Here is a 14,884-nt window from a genome sequence, read left to right as displayed (position 1 = left end):
TCAGTTCCCAGCACTACACATACACACAAAATATTATTGCATATATTTCATGTATAAGGCATTAAATATATATATATTATATATACTTATACATGTCGCTGTCAAGCAAATTAACATATCTGGCATTCACATAGTTACAATTTTGTATGATAAGAGCACCTAAAATCTACCCTCTCAGCCAATTTCCATTATACAATGTAATGCCATTGAGTATAACACCTCACGCTGCACATTAAATGTCTAGAGTTATTCATTCTACATCACTGCAACTTTGTACCCTTTAATCTGCACCTCCTCACTCCTGTTTACCCCAGTAGCTACCATTCTTTCCGTTTCGATGTATTTGACTTTTTAGAGATTCCTCATATATGTGATATCATACAGTGTTTTTCTTTCTTGGTCAGACTTATTTCAGTTAAAGTCAGTAGGGAATTATCAAAGTCATGAAATTGTTCAGTGAGTTTTCCTCACATTCACAGAATGAAATTACATAGTTGAAATGGATTATTATTTATATAATCAGGAGATTCTAAAATAACATTTCATTTCAGATTTTTTTGTTTTTTTGGTACCGGGGATCGATCTTGGGACCTTGTGCTTGCGAGGCAGGAGCTAGAACCACTGAGCTAAATCCCCAGCCCTCATTTCAGAGTTTTTATGTCTGTGTCCTCAAATAAGATATCTACCTATTGTTATTTATCTCTTCCTTATTTCTTACTAGCTAATAGTTGCTTTTAGTGAAACACCACACTTTCTCTAATTTTCTTGATCTATATGTGTTTGAAATTTGCTTCATGAAAACTAACTTGACATTTGGGAGATAATGGCATACAGATGTTTTTCAGCATTAATTTAATAGTAGGGCATTGTTTGTTGTAATTCAAGAATTTAAATCTATTTGCCTATTTGCCTGATCCCTGAGTTTGCTAAAAAGTTTGAATTCTCTTTATCATTGCTCACATTTGCTTGCTGGACTTGTCAGGTTCTGAGGGCAATATGTTAAAAATAATAGAGTACCTATACTATTTACATCTTTCCTAAAGTGAATCATCTTGAAACTTTATCTATCCTCTCTGTTTGTATTTGGTAATCATCTGGAATTTTATTAAAATTTATTTCAACGGACACACCTCGAAACCATAATGTTAGGTGAAATAAATCAGACACACAAGTTTAAATATTGCATGACTTCTTTAATATGAGAAACCCAAAGTATAAATAATAAGCAAAATAAAAGGTAAGTAGGAGATCTTTTTCAAATGGAAAGAGGAACAAGAGATAGAGGGAGAGGGAGGGAAGAAAGGGAAAATAAAGTTTTAAAAAAGAGAGAATCAGCTGGGGATTTAGCTCAGTGGTTCCACCACCTGCCTCACAAGCGCAAGGACCCGAGTTTGATCCCTAGTACCAAAAAAAAGTAAAAACAAACAAACAGTGGCCGGGGATTTAGCTCTGGTTTCACCACCTGCTCTGCAAGGGCAAGGACCCAAGTTCGATCCCTAGTACCAAAAAAAAAAAAAAGATGTATTATATACATGTACAAACTTGCCATAACAAATGTAATCATTATGGACTGCAAACATGCACAGTACTATAGAAAATTAAACAAAATTAATGGCTTGTTTTAAAATGAATACTTATTTAGATACATTACTTTTTTTCTTTTTAACTCGATTCTTCTCATTCCAACATGTTTTTCTAGGCTTGCAGTTCTTCCTAATATACATTCTTTACTCACTCTTTCACTGAGCCCTGCTCAAGGTTGGCTTGAGTTGGTCTCTGGGTCTGGAAATGTCTTTTATCTCATTAATAGATAGTTTAGGATCGTAGTTCATAATTCAGGTTCTAGGTAATTCTTTCCCTTCCTTGTCCAATTATTATCTATTTCTTTTAGTTTTTATTAGTCCATGTTTGTAGCACATAATGTTTACATTCCTTGTGGGGAATTGGTACATGGACAGAAGACCTCTTCATTCTTTATTTCTTCTCCTTCCCCTCTCCTCTCTCCATTCTCCTTCCATTTCTTGATCCCCTTCCTATCTGAGAAAGATCTGTCTCCCTGCTTCCTATGATCTTTTTATTTTGCTCTTCATTTATATTCTAAATATAAGAGAAACCATGTGATATTTAAGCTCGTATGTCTAAATTATTTCACTAACATTATGGTCTCAAGGTGCATCCAGTTTCCTACAAATGACAAGTTTATCCTTCTACCAGCTCTTCCCTTTCTAGGTATCTTCTTGAAAGAGCTAAAGACATCATATCACAGTGATCCATGCACACCCACGTTTATAGCAGCACAATTCATAACAACTAAATCTTGGAAGTAGCCTATGTGTCCATCAGCAGAAGAATGGATAAAGAAAATGTGGTGTTTGCACATCACGGAGCACGACTCTGCTGATTGTCTTCCATTTCTGAGCTTCCATCCCTTTAGCCATTGAGTGGGAGCGAAGCCCTCAAGGATGGTCTAAATCCATTTTGTTTTGCTGTAACAGAATTCCACAGGTTGCACAATTTATAAAGAACAAAAATTTATTCTGTCACAGTTTTGGAAGCTGAGAATTCCAAGATCAAGGTGCTAGCTTCTATGGAGGGCTTTCTTGCTTCCTGCTTCAACACCCCATGGCAGAAGGCGGAGAGGCAAAAGAGGAAAAATGCTGAGCCTCATGGGGAAGAAAAGAAAGCAAGAGAAAGCCCATGCCCACAGGCCCCTTTTTATAGCAGCACTAATCCATTCATTAGGACAGAGGGTTCGTTACCTAAACACTTCACATTAGGCCCCCTCACCTCCCATTACTGTTTGGGGGATTTAGTCTCCAACACATGAATTTTGGAGGGGACACATTCAAATCACAGCAAATGGAGAGCAGAACAGAGTTAATGCGCGCAGAGCTTGCCAACCACAGTGCTTAGCAGACATCAGTGCTACATGATGACATGCTGTCAACCACAGGCCACATATACAACCACAGTCTCATAGGATTAGATGGTGCAGCTCTTTGAATGTACCCTTGTTGTTATTCCATATGTGACTGTCATTAATATGTGAGAGCTATTAACATCATTACTGTCAGTGTCAGAGTGCATTCTCAGAGACATACTGCTTAAGAGTGAGGGTGCAAAGCTCACATCAAAAGAGTTTGGATGGATGTCATTACTCTAATTTTAATTCTTAGCCCTGGGTAAGAATTGGGTACCATCACTCACTGTGGTCTGAGAAATATATAGATCATGCCACCGATTCCAGCAAATACAAAGCAGGACAGTGCAGCTGGCCTCACACCTGGCATGCTTGGCTGTGATTGTCTACTTGGATTCAGTGCAGGGAAAGATGTAAAAAAGAAAATCTTATTTTTCCTTCTGATGAACCCCCCTCAAGTTTTATTCTTCTTACCTCCAAAACAGACATCTTCACACAGTATTAGCATTACTCCTGGACTCAAGTTTTCTGGATATTTGGTCATTTTAGCTCCCAAGTTCCAAGGCTGGTTGTGGAGTCATTTCTGACCCACTCATTTCTTTCTTCGAAAGAAATTTCCCATCTTTCAGGAATCACGTGGTGGGTAAGGAAAGGATTCATCTGAAAGTCCTGGTAAAGATAAACTCAGAGAATGAAGTAATGTAAGAGAAAGTTTGAGAGAGCCAGGGCTCCAGGATGTGGGTGGATATGGAGAAAGAGCTCCATGGGATGGCTGGCAGTAAAGTCAGGGCAGATAGGTGGTGGGTGACTAGGAGGGAAATCTCACATTTCAGCGGGATGTTGATTTTGGACAATGGCAATTTCCATACAAGTCTCACCGATTCCGGTGTCCCTGCCAGATGGCACAGTATGAAACCCCAAGACAACTAACAGTTGCCTTCAGGACATAATGAAGGAGGAAGAGATCTCACTTTGTTCCCTGTGAACCAGGCTGGGACAAAGTCAAGCAAGGCCCATAGGCTGTGTCTGTCCAATGTGGTTTATTTCTTCTTTGGACCCAGGGTAGGATAAAAGAACCCCCTGGCAGACGGGGTCATTGCAGCTTCCTCAGGTCCAAGTGTGGGAAGTAATAGCCCAGGCGGTGGTGCTGGACCTGGTAGTCTCCCTCCTTCTTCCGTCGGCAGACAATCACCTGTAAGGGTAGAGAGAAGGCATCAGGATGGACTGGTCAGCTGTCTTGGTAGCGGAGACCACAGGGGTGAGAACGCAGACAAGTCACAGGCCTGAAGTTTCCCAGGCCCCTCTTCCTCTTCCTTTCCACTTGGTTTTGTTCCTTAATCCTTCTTCACCCTTTTCACTCTCATTTTTAGAAGCTATCCTCCAATATCCCCTTCATTTCTCTCTTTCTTACCCTCTCAGTTTATTAATATTCATGTTTCTATTAATCGCCTGTCATCCATCTTTACCTATAGTTTAATCATCCAGCAATCGCCTATCTATAAAGTTGCCTATCATCTATCATTTATATATTTATCAATGAACTATCAATTGACTATCATCTGTGCATTAATTGTTTATTCATATATCATCTTACTATCATCTACTGTCTATCTGCTATCTCCTATTAATGAATTATATATCTATTTTAATCATGTATAGCTTTCTATCTAGTAACTATCTTCTATCTTATCTACCTTGTCTATCACTTATCTTTCTCCCTCATTACTTCCCTCCTCCACATTACTTCAGCTTAACCAAGGAATAACTGCTATACAATAAATTGCACACATTTAAAATGAGTGAGCTGATAGGCTTTGATTATAACTTATTGAACCATCACTCCTATAAAGATAAGGAACACCCCAGTCATCATTCCTTAAAGTTTACTTCCTCTTCTTTATATTCTTTCCCTGTCACTTGCACACACATTTCCATTCCCAGGCAACTGCTGATTGGATTTCTATCATTAACAGATTAGTTAATGTTTTCTACAGCTATAAATGGAATCACAGAGTTTGCAATCTTTTCTTTGCCCAGTCTCTTTCACTCAGCATAATTATTTTGCAATCGCCTGTATTAATAATTCTTTCCTTGTTCATTGCTGGATAGTATATTCCAGTGTTGGGATATACCTGTTGACAGACACTGGGGATGTTTTCAGTTTGGGGCTATAGTGAACAAATCTGTAACCAACATTTGCATACAAGTCTTTTTGTGAATATATGCTATTCTTTCTCTTAGATAAATTACTGGGAATGGGATGTTAGGTTCCATAGCAAGTGTATGTAACTCTCCAGGAAACGGCTGAGCTACGTTCTGCAAGCTCTTCACAAGAATTCTGGTTGTTCTATATCTTTGTCATTTCCATGGACAATTTTATGCTAATGACTAATGTTAAGGTTTTGAGATCTATTGCACAACAGGGTGACCGTAGTCAATAATGATGTGATGTCTATTTCAAAATTGCTGAGAGTGGATTTTAAATGTTCATATCACAAAAGTATGATGGATATAACAATTAACCTGATTTATTTCATTATGTATACATATATCGAAGCATCACCTGGTAGTCCATGTACATATACATTTATGATTTGTTAAAAATAAAATTAAAGAAAAAAAGAAGGCAAGCCACACACAATCCAGGAGAATATTTTTGCAAAACATATACTCAGCAAAGGACTGGTATTGATAGTGTACAGACATACAATATTTATTGACAGGGCTAAGTCTGAGAAATGCATAGTTATGGCGATTCTGTCATTGTACAAACATTGCAGATTGGACTTACAGAAACCGAGATGGCCATGATATCACTAGGCAATAGTCTTATGGGATCGATGACCACAGACCACATCATCTATGTCCAAAACATTGCATGGTGTAACTGTATTAATGATTTTTATAACTCAAGAGTAAGAAGACAAGCAACCCTTCTCTACTCACCAGATAGCAGCAGAGCAGGCAGGTGATGAGGGCCAGGAGTCCCGCCAAGCAGATGAGGATGATGGCCCAGAAAGGGAGATCTGGGGAAATAAATGCTGGGGTGAGCCACATCTTACCACATCCAGGGCTCTTTCTTGGACCCTGTCTGGCCAGAGGATGAGCCTGAACTTGGAGAGGGGAGCTTAGCCTCAACACCTCATGGCTCTGAAGTACCACCCCCTAAACATAGGGCTCCTATAGGCCAGGACTCCTGCTTCTTTCCACTGTGTCTCAACAGTCTTTGTCACGGTGGGGGGGGCTGACTGTCACTGTGATCCAAAGCCCTCTGTTCATGGTGCTCTTTGAGTATGCATAGCATCAGGTTGTCCCCTCCCTGCCCAGACTTGTTTGAGGCTTACCGGAGTTTCTAATCACAGCGTCATTTTTGTGTGGAGAATACCCTGAAAATGAATGAAATAGAAAGGGCATGTGAATAGGACTTTTTTTTCTCTTTGGTGGTATTGAGGATTGAGCCCAGGATCTTGAGCATGCTAGGCACGTGCTCTGAGCTCTTGACCTACACACTCACCCATTTAATAAAATGTTCCAAATACACAGAAAAGATGAGAGAATAGTAAAGTCACCATTCACCACTTAGATTTAACCATCCATGTTCCATGCCACTTAAACAATATTTCATTTGATTTCTGAATAAGTGACACTGTCCTCACTTACACCATCTGATATTTTCACTGAAATTTTAAAATCAAGTATACCTCACAACATTTTGCCCTGAATACTTTAGTTTGCATTTCAAGAAGAAGTAAATTTTGTTACATAATCATGGAACCATTACCATACCACAAGAATATAGCAAATGAAATCCATATCTCTGGGGATGGAATACCTAAATGGGATGGAATTGTGTCATGGTAGTGGTGTAATTCATGGATCATCACAGTTGTAAAACCATAAGGTCTCTCTAAATTTGTAAATTTTTACTCCAGAAGGTTTTTTTTTCTACCTAGAAACACACTCGACTCCTCCCCTTTCCCCTAATGTTTCAGTCTCACCTTTCAGGGTTCACCTTCTATGTAATTTCCTCCAGAAAGCCTTCGCTGATGACCACTTTCAAGTATAGATAGATTCTCATTATATAATGCATCATCAGCAATTACCTATTTTTTTTTCCAGTGCTGGGGACTCAACATGCTAGGCAAGTTCTCTAACATCGAGTCATATTTGCAGTGTTTTAGATTTTATTTTCAGATGGGGTCTCACTAAGTTGTTCAGACTGGGCTTGAGTTAGCTGTATTTAGCATTCCAGGCATGTGCCACTGTGCCTGGCTACAGAGTCTATTCTTGTTAGGAAATTACAGCACAGACTTTGTCAGAGTTGGGGTGTATAGCAACCCTCAGGCATAGAGGTAAAGGTAGATGGGCTCCCTACTTCCGCAACCCCACCCCAGCCAAATTCTTAAAGATGTGCTGTGCAATACAAGCAGGACCAACAGAAAATAGTTCTATAAATTTAAATTAAGTTAAAACTCCAGCACCTAAGTCATAGTACTAGGTACCTGTGGCTATTGTACTAGACAGCATAGTGCTATGTGGTTTGGGTATGGCTTACGTGAGATGTCCACCAAAGGTTCATGTGCTGGAGGATTAGTCTCCAGTGTGGAGATGCTGAGGTGGTGGAACTTTAATATGTAGAACCTAGGGGAGCAGATTAGATCCTTGGTGGGCTGCCCTCAGAAGGGACTAATGTGGTTCTTATAGGACCCTGGCTAGTTTGCATGAGAGTGGGCTGTTATGAGAAGAGCAGGTCTGGCTCCTGAATCCATCTGGTATCCCGTTTCACTGTGTGATTTCTTTCACATGTACTCCTGCCATTGTGATGCCTCCAGCCTAACACCTCATCAGAGACTAAACAAACGAGGCTGCATCGGCCTCCAACACTGTGGACAAAATAAACCTCATTTCTTTATAAATTACCTAGACTCAGTTATTATGTTATAGCAACAGGAAATAGACTAACACACACAAATATAGAAAACTCCCATCACTGCAGAAGGTCCTATTGGGTAGTGCTGATTTTGAACATCACTGGAAAGTTCTATTGGGTAGTACTGATTTAGAGTAGGGTTGGCAAGCTTCAGGCCCATGGCTGACAGGATTTGATCTGGAAGTTGTTTCTGTACTTCAAAAGAATTTATAACACAGTGGAGGTCATCTAGATCCCACAAAGCCCAACATACTTATTTATTATCTAGACCTTTACAGAAAAGGTCTGCTGATTTCTGACATAAAAAATCAGCAGTGCTGTCTTGTACAATTCAGAACCAAGGACAGCACACACAAGATAGTGGAGTGGTCCCCTCTGCTATTCACACTGGACCTAAAAGAGATGTCATATGAAGTTCAGTATTCCTTCTATAAATATGTTGAATATTTATTGTGTGCCAGAAAGAATCTAAAGTTCTTAGAATTTCAGAGTGACCAAGCACACAAAGCCACTCTGTCCAGGGATATTCTTGGTGCACAATACGATATTCGAATTAGTACATTTGGATGTGCAAGGTTCAGCTACCTTGGAGGGACCTGGGCTGTCAGGAAACATGTCCATCCTGTCATGTTTATTGAGATTAGATCATACATAACTTCAAGCTGGAGGCTTTCAATGAGTATCTCACCAAATAAGTGGCTTGCAGTGAGACACAAGGAAAACGTCCAGAGAGGAAAAGTAGTCTGAGTTCACAGAGCTTGCCAGGAGAGGCAGAAAGCCTCCTGTGCCACACAGGGTAACTTGTTTTATCTCTTGATGGTGAGTAAAGCCTGGAGGAACCACGCTACCTGGTATACATCTGGGGAAGTTCAATGATGCCCCAGGCCTAGGGCTCGAGATTCCCTGGGGAGTCTAAGTAAGGAATGTGGAGCCCCTGCTCCAGCCCCACAGCCCAGAATGTCTTACCATCCACAAAGACACTGTTCTTGTCTAGAGTGAAGTTCTGCAACTGGGTACCATTCTGGGTCAATCGCAGGAATTCCTCATAGATGGCAACTCTGTCCAGACTCCGAGCCAAGGGTGAGAAGTTGCATATGGAGTCAACCCCAGTGTGGTTGATGTGAGAGACAGATCTACATGGACACAAAGGAAGAGCAAACACATCTGAAACTCCATGCTGATTCCAGACTCCCTGTGGCCAGGCTCTGTCCAGGAGAACTCTGTGCAATGATGTAAACACTCTGTGTCTTCAAGAAATCTACTGCATGTCTGCAACACAGTAATTATTAGCCCTGTGTTGGGATTCAGCACTTAAAGTGTGACTAGAATGAGTGAGGGATGGAATGACCCAATTTAATTTAAATTTAATACATGTAATCATAGCCACAGAAGCAACATTTCTGGAATATTGGAGAATGGACTTGTGGAATCTCCAAAAAACCAATGAGAACACTGGCACAATGGTCAAAATCAAGGTTTTTCAGAAGCCCAGAAATTAACCAAGGTCTTGCAAAGGTCTAAGAAGGGTTTAGTTAGGAATAGTAGTTGGACCATGACAAAGAGAACATGCTTTGTAGCATTTGAACTTGCATTGTTCCCATACTGTTCAACCAAGATGGTCAGTAATTATGGAAACCAGCAATCTCAGAACCTCAGTAGCTGTGAAAACCAGCAGGAAGTGAAATCACTTCCCATGTATTTGGATGATTATTTAAACACTGTACTAATTACATATATTGTACTAATTAAATATAATTAAATATTATACTAGAGGACAATAGTCAGTGGGTGGGGAATTTGAAAGGAGCTCTGAGACATTGTTGGTGGAGATATGAAATTTCGCAGCCTCGGAGGAAAAGAGCTTGGTAGCTTCTCAAGATTTCAATGCAAAGTTATCATATGAAACCACAATACCACATACTACAATATGTCCAAACTAATTGAAAACATAAGTTGGCTCAAAAAACTGTATTCAGGAATGATCACAGCAGCTCTGTTCATATCAGCCAAATAGAGGAGACAGCCCAAATGTCCATCAGCAAACAGATAAATAAATGCTCTTAAACCCATACAATAAAACACTGTTTGGTCTGAAAAAAGAATGAAGTACTGATACATGCTGCAACATGAATGAACCTTGAAAGTATTATGTTCAATGAACAAAGCCAGCCAGATAGCGTTACCACATGATTCCACTTATCTAAAATGTTCAGAGTAGCCAAATCCACAGGACAGAAAGTAGATTGGGGGTTGCCAAGGACAAAGAGAAGTGATTGACTGCTAATGAGTACTGGATTTCTTTGGTAGATGATGAAAATTAGATGATGAGGATGGTTGTACTACTCTATACCACTAAGTGTTACACTTCAAAGAATGAATTGTATAGTATATGAATTATACCTCAAAAGCTGTATAAAAATTTAAATTGCTTCATGTGATCAATGGTTACCCTGCTGGACAGCAGAGGTGGATTGCAGGATTCTGAGTCATCTGGCTCTAGCCTTCCATTTTCCATGGACCTGACTTTAGTTGTTGATGTTTTTCTACCAGTCTATACATCTTGTCTACATCTTTTTATTTGAAATAATATTTTAGCCCTGGCTTCAACACAGAACTGCTTGGGGAGCTTTTACAAAGTATCCTTGCTTAGGCTTCATCCAAGAATATATTAAATAAGAATATTCAATGTAACCCAGGCACGAACATTTTATAAAAGCTCTTTGGGTGAGGCTGATGTGCACTGATGATTCAGGATCACTACTTATGCAAAGCATCATTAACTGACACTAAATAAATATTTCTTTTCCTAGCCTAATAGTTTCCAGTGTTCTTGGACCATTTAGTTGATTAAACTTTTAAATACTCCAGATCATTTTTCTTCACTTTTATACAACCTGAAATTTAGCAAATAGAGCAGATAGTTTAATAATGCAAAAGAGACAAGGGCATGGCAAAAAGATCCAGTTAGACAGTAATTTAGAAACTTGGAGATCTAATTTCAGGGGAAATGTAGTCAACAGCTAGTGACAAGAAATCACTTGGGATTCAGGTCACCCCTGAGCTGCTGCATTGCCTTTCTTGTGAAATGCTGCCATTTTGAAGGTACTTTATTTTAATCTGATGAGGGAACAAAACTTTTGGACATATGAGGTGCTATCTAAAAATACAGTGAATGTTTAAATTTAAAAAATGTATTATAGTAAAGGACACACTGCCATTAATCTCCTTCGAAATATTCCCGTCTATTTATCCCATTGTTCTTTTCACTTCCAGAAGCACTTCTGGAAGTCCTCTTTCATGAGTGTCTCTTTAATCACCTCTATATTCTTCAATTGCCTCTATATTCTGAATTGATTCAAAACATTTACCCTTCATGGTCATTTTAACTTTGAGGAAGAGCCAGAAGTTACATGGTGTCAGATCTGATGAATAAGGTGGATGAGGACATACCATAATAATTCTACAAGGCTGGCTTTCTATTGGGCAACACTCAGCAGCAACATTCACTGAGTTTTTGATTAAATGTTGTAAGGACACTTGTGAAAGTGGCATGAACAATGCGATAAGTGTGTTCAAAATGAGGGAGAATATTTTGACAGGGATTAACAGCAATGTGTCTTTTACTGTGATTTTAAAAATTTATTTAAACATTCATCGTATATTTGCGTCATATCTTTTATGATGGTTCTTGAAAGTTTTCCTCCTTCTTGGTGAGGACAGGTACAAATCAATTCACGTTTTTTCCTAAATCAAATTTGAAGTAAAATAAAAGATAACTAGTTTGATATCGTTACTTTTAGTGTATACATGTATCTACTCCAGTAGCTGATTTCTTAAGACAAGGATTCTACACTCAATGGCTCCCAGCATTGGGCTACAGAGGATACATGAGATCTCTTAAGTTTCTCAGCCAGCTGGGCTCACCAGTCTAGGAAGAAACTGGATTTTAGGTTATAGATCTCTATCCCAAGGCTGTCTTCCATAATAGCCAGGACTTGAAATACTACGGCAAGAGACACTTTTATTTCAGGTACAGCAGGAGCTCCTAGAGTCAATAGGTCATGAGTTGGAACTCACCTGAATGCTAAAACTTGACAGTCTGAAAAATAGCTCTTGATGCTGCTGTTTCGGAAAAGCTGGTTGAGCTGAAAGACAGGGCAATAGTTTTCAGGCCAGCACTCCAAGTCCAATTGCTAAGAGAATTTTCAGTCACTGATTACACACCCCTATCTTTTCTATTTTCTTTTACAAACACTAGCTCAGGTGTATGTATCAAAGGATGTTCCATTCCAAGGTATGACATAGCTGGACTCGACTGAACTTCTCTGTACCTGTTTCTTAATTGGCAAAATGGGAACAAGAGTCTGTCTTCAGCAGCATACTACAGTGATACATGAATATTATGTATTACTAATGCATGCAAACTAAAAACTCTTCAGGAACTGTTGTAAAAAGTCATCCTCTAACTATCCAGTGTCACAAGTCAGCCTCTGCCTGAGAACAGGCTGATACAACCCCGTGCTCACCGCATTCTCAATGCTTCTTTTGTTATGATGATATTGGGTAGTGTCTGGGTGGGCTGTGTCCTGGGAATAGGGTAGGTTGGTGATGGTGAAATTCAACTGAAATTGTTGGGAACTGGAAGTGTCTGGTGGCATTTCTGTTGGTAGAGGAATGGATGGCTTCACTTCTAGAATTAAAAGAAAAATTATGTAACAGTCATTAAAATCCAACATCAAAGGAATTTAAAGAAAGTTCAAGCCATTCTACTTATTCCTGGCAATGAAACCTAAGCTGAGGTTTTGAAAGTGGGCTACAGAAGACCCCTTATCAGCACATCCACTTTGTATCCATCCCATCCATCTACTTGCTCATTTTTTTTTCCCACCAAGCAATATGAATTCACTGTGGGTAGAGAAGAGGAGAATGCCTCTCTTTAGAGTGTGGTCATCAAATGAGTTGCTGACTATCCCACTGGGCATCTGTCACTTACTTTTTAAAGAGATTCTGATTAATGCCCTAAATACTTAATGGATGGGTCTTCCTCCCTCTGGTCTTCCGCCTCCTTCTCACCCATCCTTCACACAGCACCCAAAGGATGAAATTTCTAAAGCAGAACTCCAAGTATGTGATGTCCCTGCTCAAACCATTCCAGAGCCCAACAAGATCCCTAACCATATGTTTAGCTTCAACTGTAGAGATTTTATAATATCAAAGTGCATACTCCAGCCACCCCAAACTTCATACAAATCCCCCTGAAATATTCCATATTCTTACTCTTCTTGCTAGGTTATGGACACATGGAATACAATTCTTCTTTGTTTCTGTCTGCCTGGCTAAGTCTTTTTATCCACCAGATCTCAGCTTCTTCATTGTCATTTCCTACAGGGAATTTTCCAAAATAGAGCTGTGTGTCCCCTCTGGGAGTTCCTAGAGGCTCTGGAAATTCTCTTACTGTAGCAAATGTCACACTGCATCATCAGCGCCTGTTTACTTTCACTAAGTATTTGTTAAATGAATGAACTAATCAAGGTATTTATAACCAGTTGCCTAAAGAGGCAATTCTCAATCCTCCACATTTTGGGCTTGAAAAATTTGCATGCAAAAATAACCACTCATTTGGGTTGCAAGGGCTGCATTTCCTTTCTCTTCTTGCTTCTTCTGGAGGTCCCATTGCCAGGGGTTATCAATGCAGGATTCTAGAAATCCCTCTTTCCCTTCTTGAACCTCCATCCATCTAACTGCTTCTATAAAAGACCCATCCTTCCTCATAGCCCCAGCTCTTCCAGCTACAAAACCAGCCATCTCACTTCATACCCATTACATGTAGGTCCGTCAACTGGTAGGTGGCACCCAGCCAGTGGGTCGAAGCATTCAAAGTCTTATTTAGAAAAACTTGCTTCACAAGGTTGGCATTCAGATAGGTGGAGAAAAATAACTTGATAGTGACCAACTTGGAGTCTAACCTAGAAATAGAAACCACAAGAATCCAGACAGCACTTAGTTAATACCACCAGCAACTTAATCAGAAAATTGCTTTCCTCAAGTTGCAATCTTTTGGTGGGGGAATTAGCTCAGTGGTTCCGCCACTTGCCTCGAAAGCGCAAGGTCCTGAGTTCGATCCCTGGTACAAAAACAAACAAAAAACCCCCAACGCCCTCAAAAAACCCAATAATCAAGTTGTCATTTTTAAGGAGCCAGTGGCCTAGGGGCAGGAAGTGGAAGTTGTCTAGGTGCCTCTGCACTCAGTCTATAGAAGAGACTGATCAAAATGAGAAGACTTCCAAAAATTCAAGCTACAAGTAATAAAGATAATAACAATAATGAAGATGTATTAAGCACTTCCTATGTATCAGAACCTCCTGAGAAGTGATTTACATATTCCCTTGGCATCACTGAGGAGGGAGGTATTCTTATAACGATCCTCATGTTAAAGACAAAGAAACTGAAGTTTGGAAATATTGTCAGGACTGTATTCAATGATCCTCGTCTTCTGTATTCATGTCTTAGCTCCTTCCCCTAGCTCTTAGAGATGTGGGTTCAAATCTCAACTCTGACAGTCCCAAGGAATTCATTTCTCTGTGACTCAGTATTAGGTTAAATCTAAAATACCTCCCCAAAGTATCATGTGCTCAGAGGTAGGGCTTTTTGGAGGTGATTGGATCATGGGAGTGCTAAACTCATCATTGGATTAATCTATTGATGAATTCATAGCTGAATGCTTAGTAAGAGATGGGGTCTTCTTGGAGAAGGTGGATCGATGGGAACATGACTTAGAAGGGTATTCTTATCCCTGGTCTCTCTCTCTTGGCTCTCTCTCTACTTCCTGGCTGCCATGAGGTGAGCATCATTCCTCCACCATGCCCTTCCACCATGTATCTGCCTTGGATCCTCCATCCTGACCATTGACTGAACCCTCTGAATCTGTGAATTAAATATAAACTTCTCCTTTAAGTTGTGTATTTGAGATATTTTGTTTCAGCCATGAAGAGCTGACTAATACACTCAGTTTTGCCATCTAAACAAGAGATGAT

This window comes from Heterocephalus glaber, unplaced genomic scaffold (genome assembly GCF_053883595.1).
Source record: "Heterocephalus glaber isolate CG9 unplaced genomic scaffold, H.glaber_assembly_v1.0 deba00001761, whole genome shotgun sequence".
NCBI lineage: Eukaryota > Metazoa > Chordata > Mammalia > Rodentia > Bathyergidae > Heterocephalus > Heterocephalus glaber.
Note: the sequence above shows the minus strand (reverse complement) of the source record.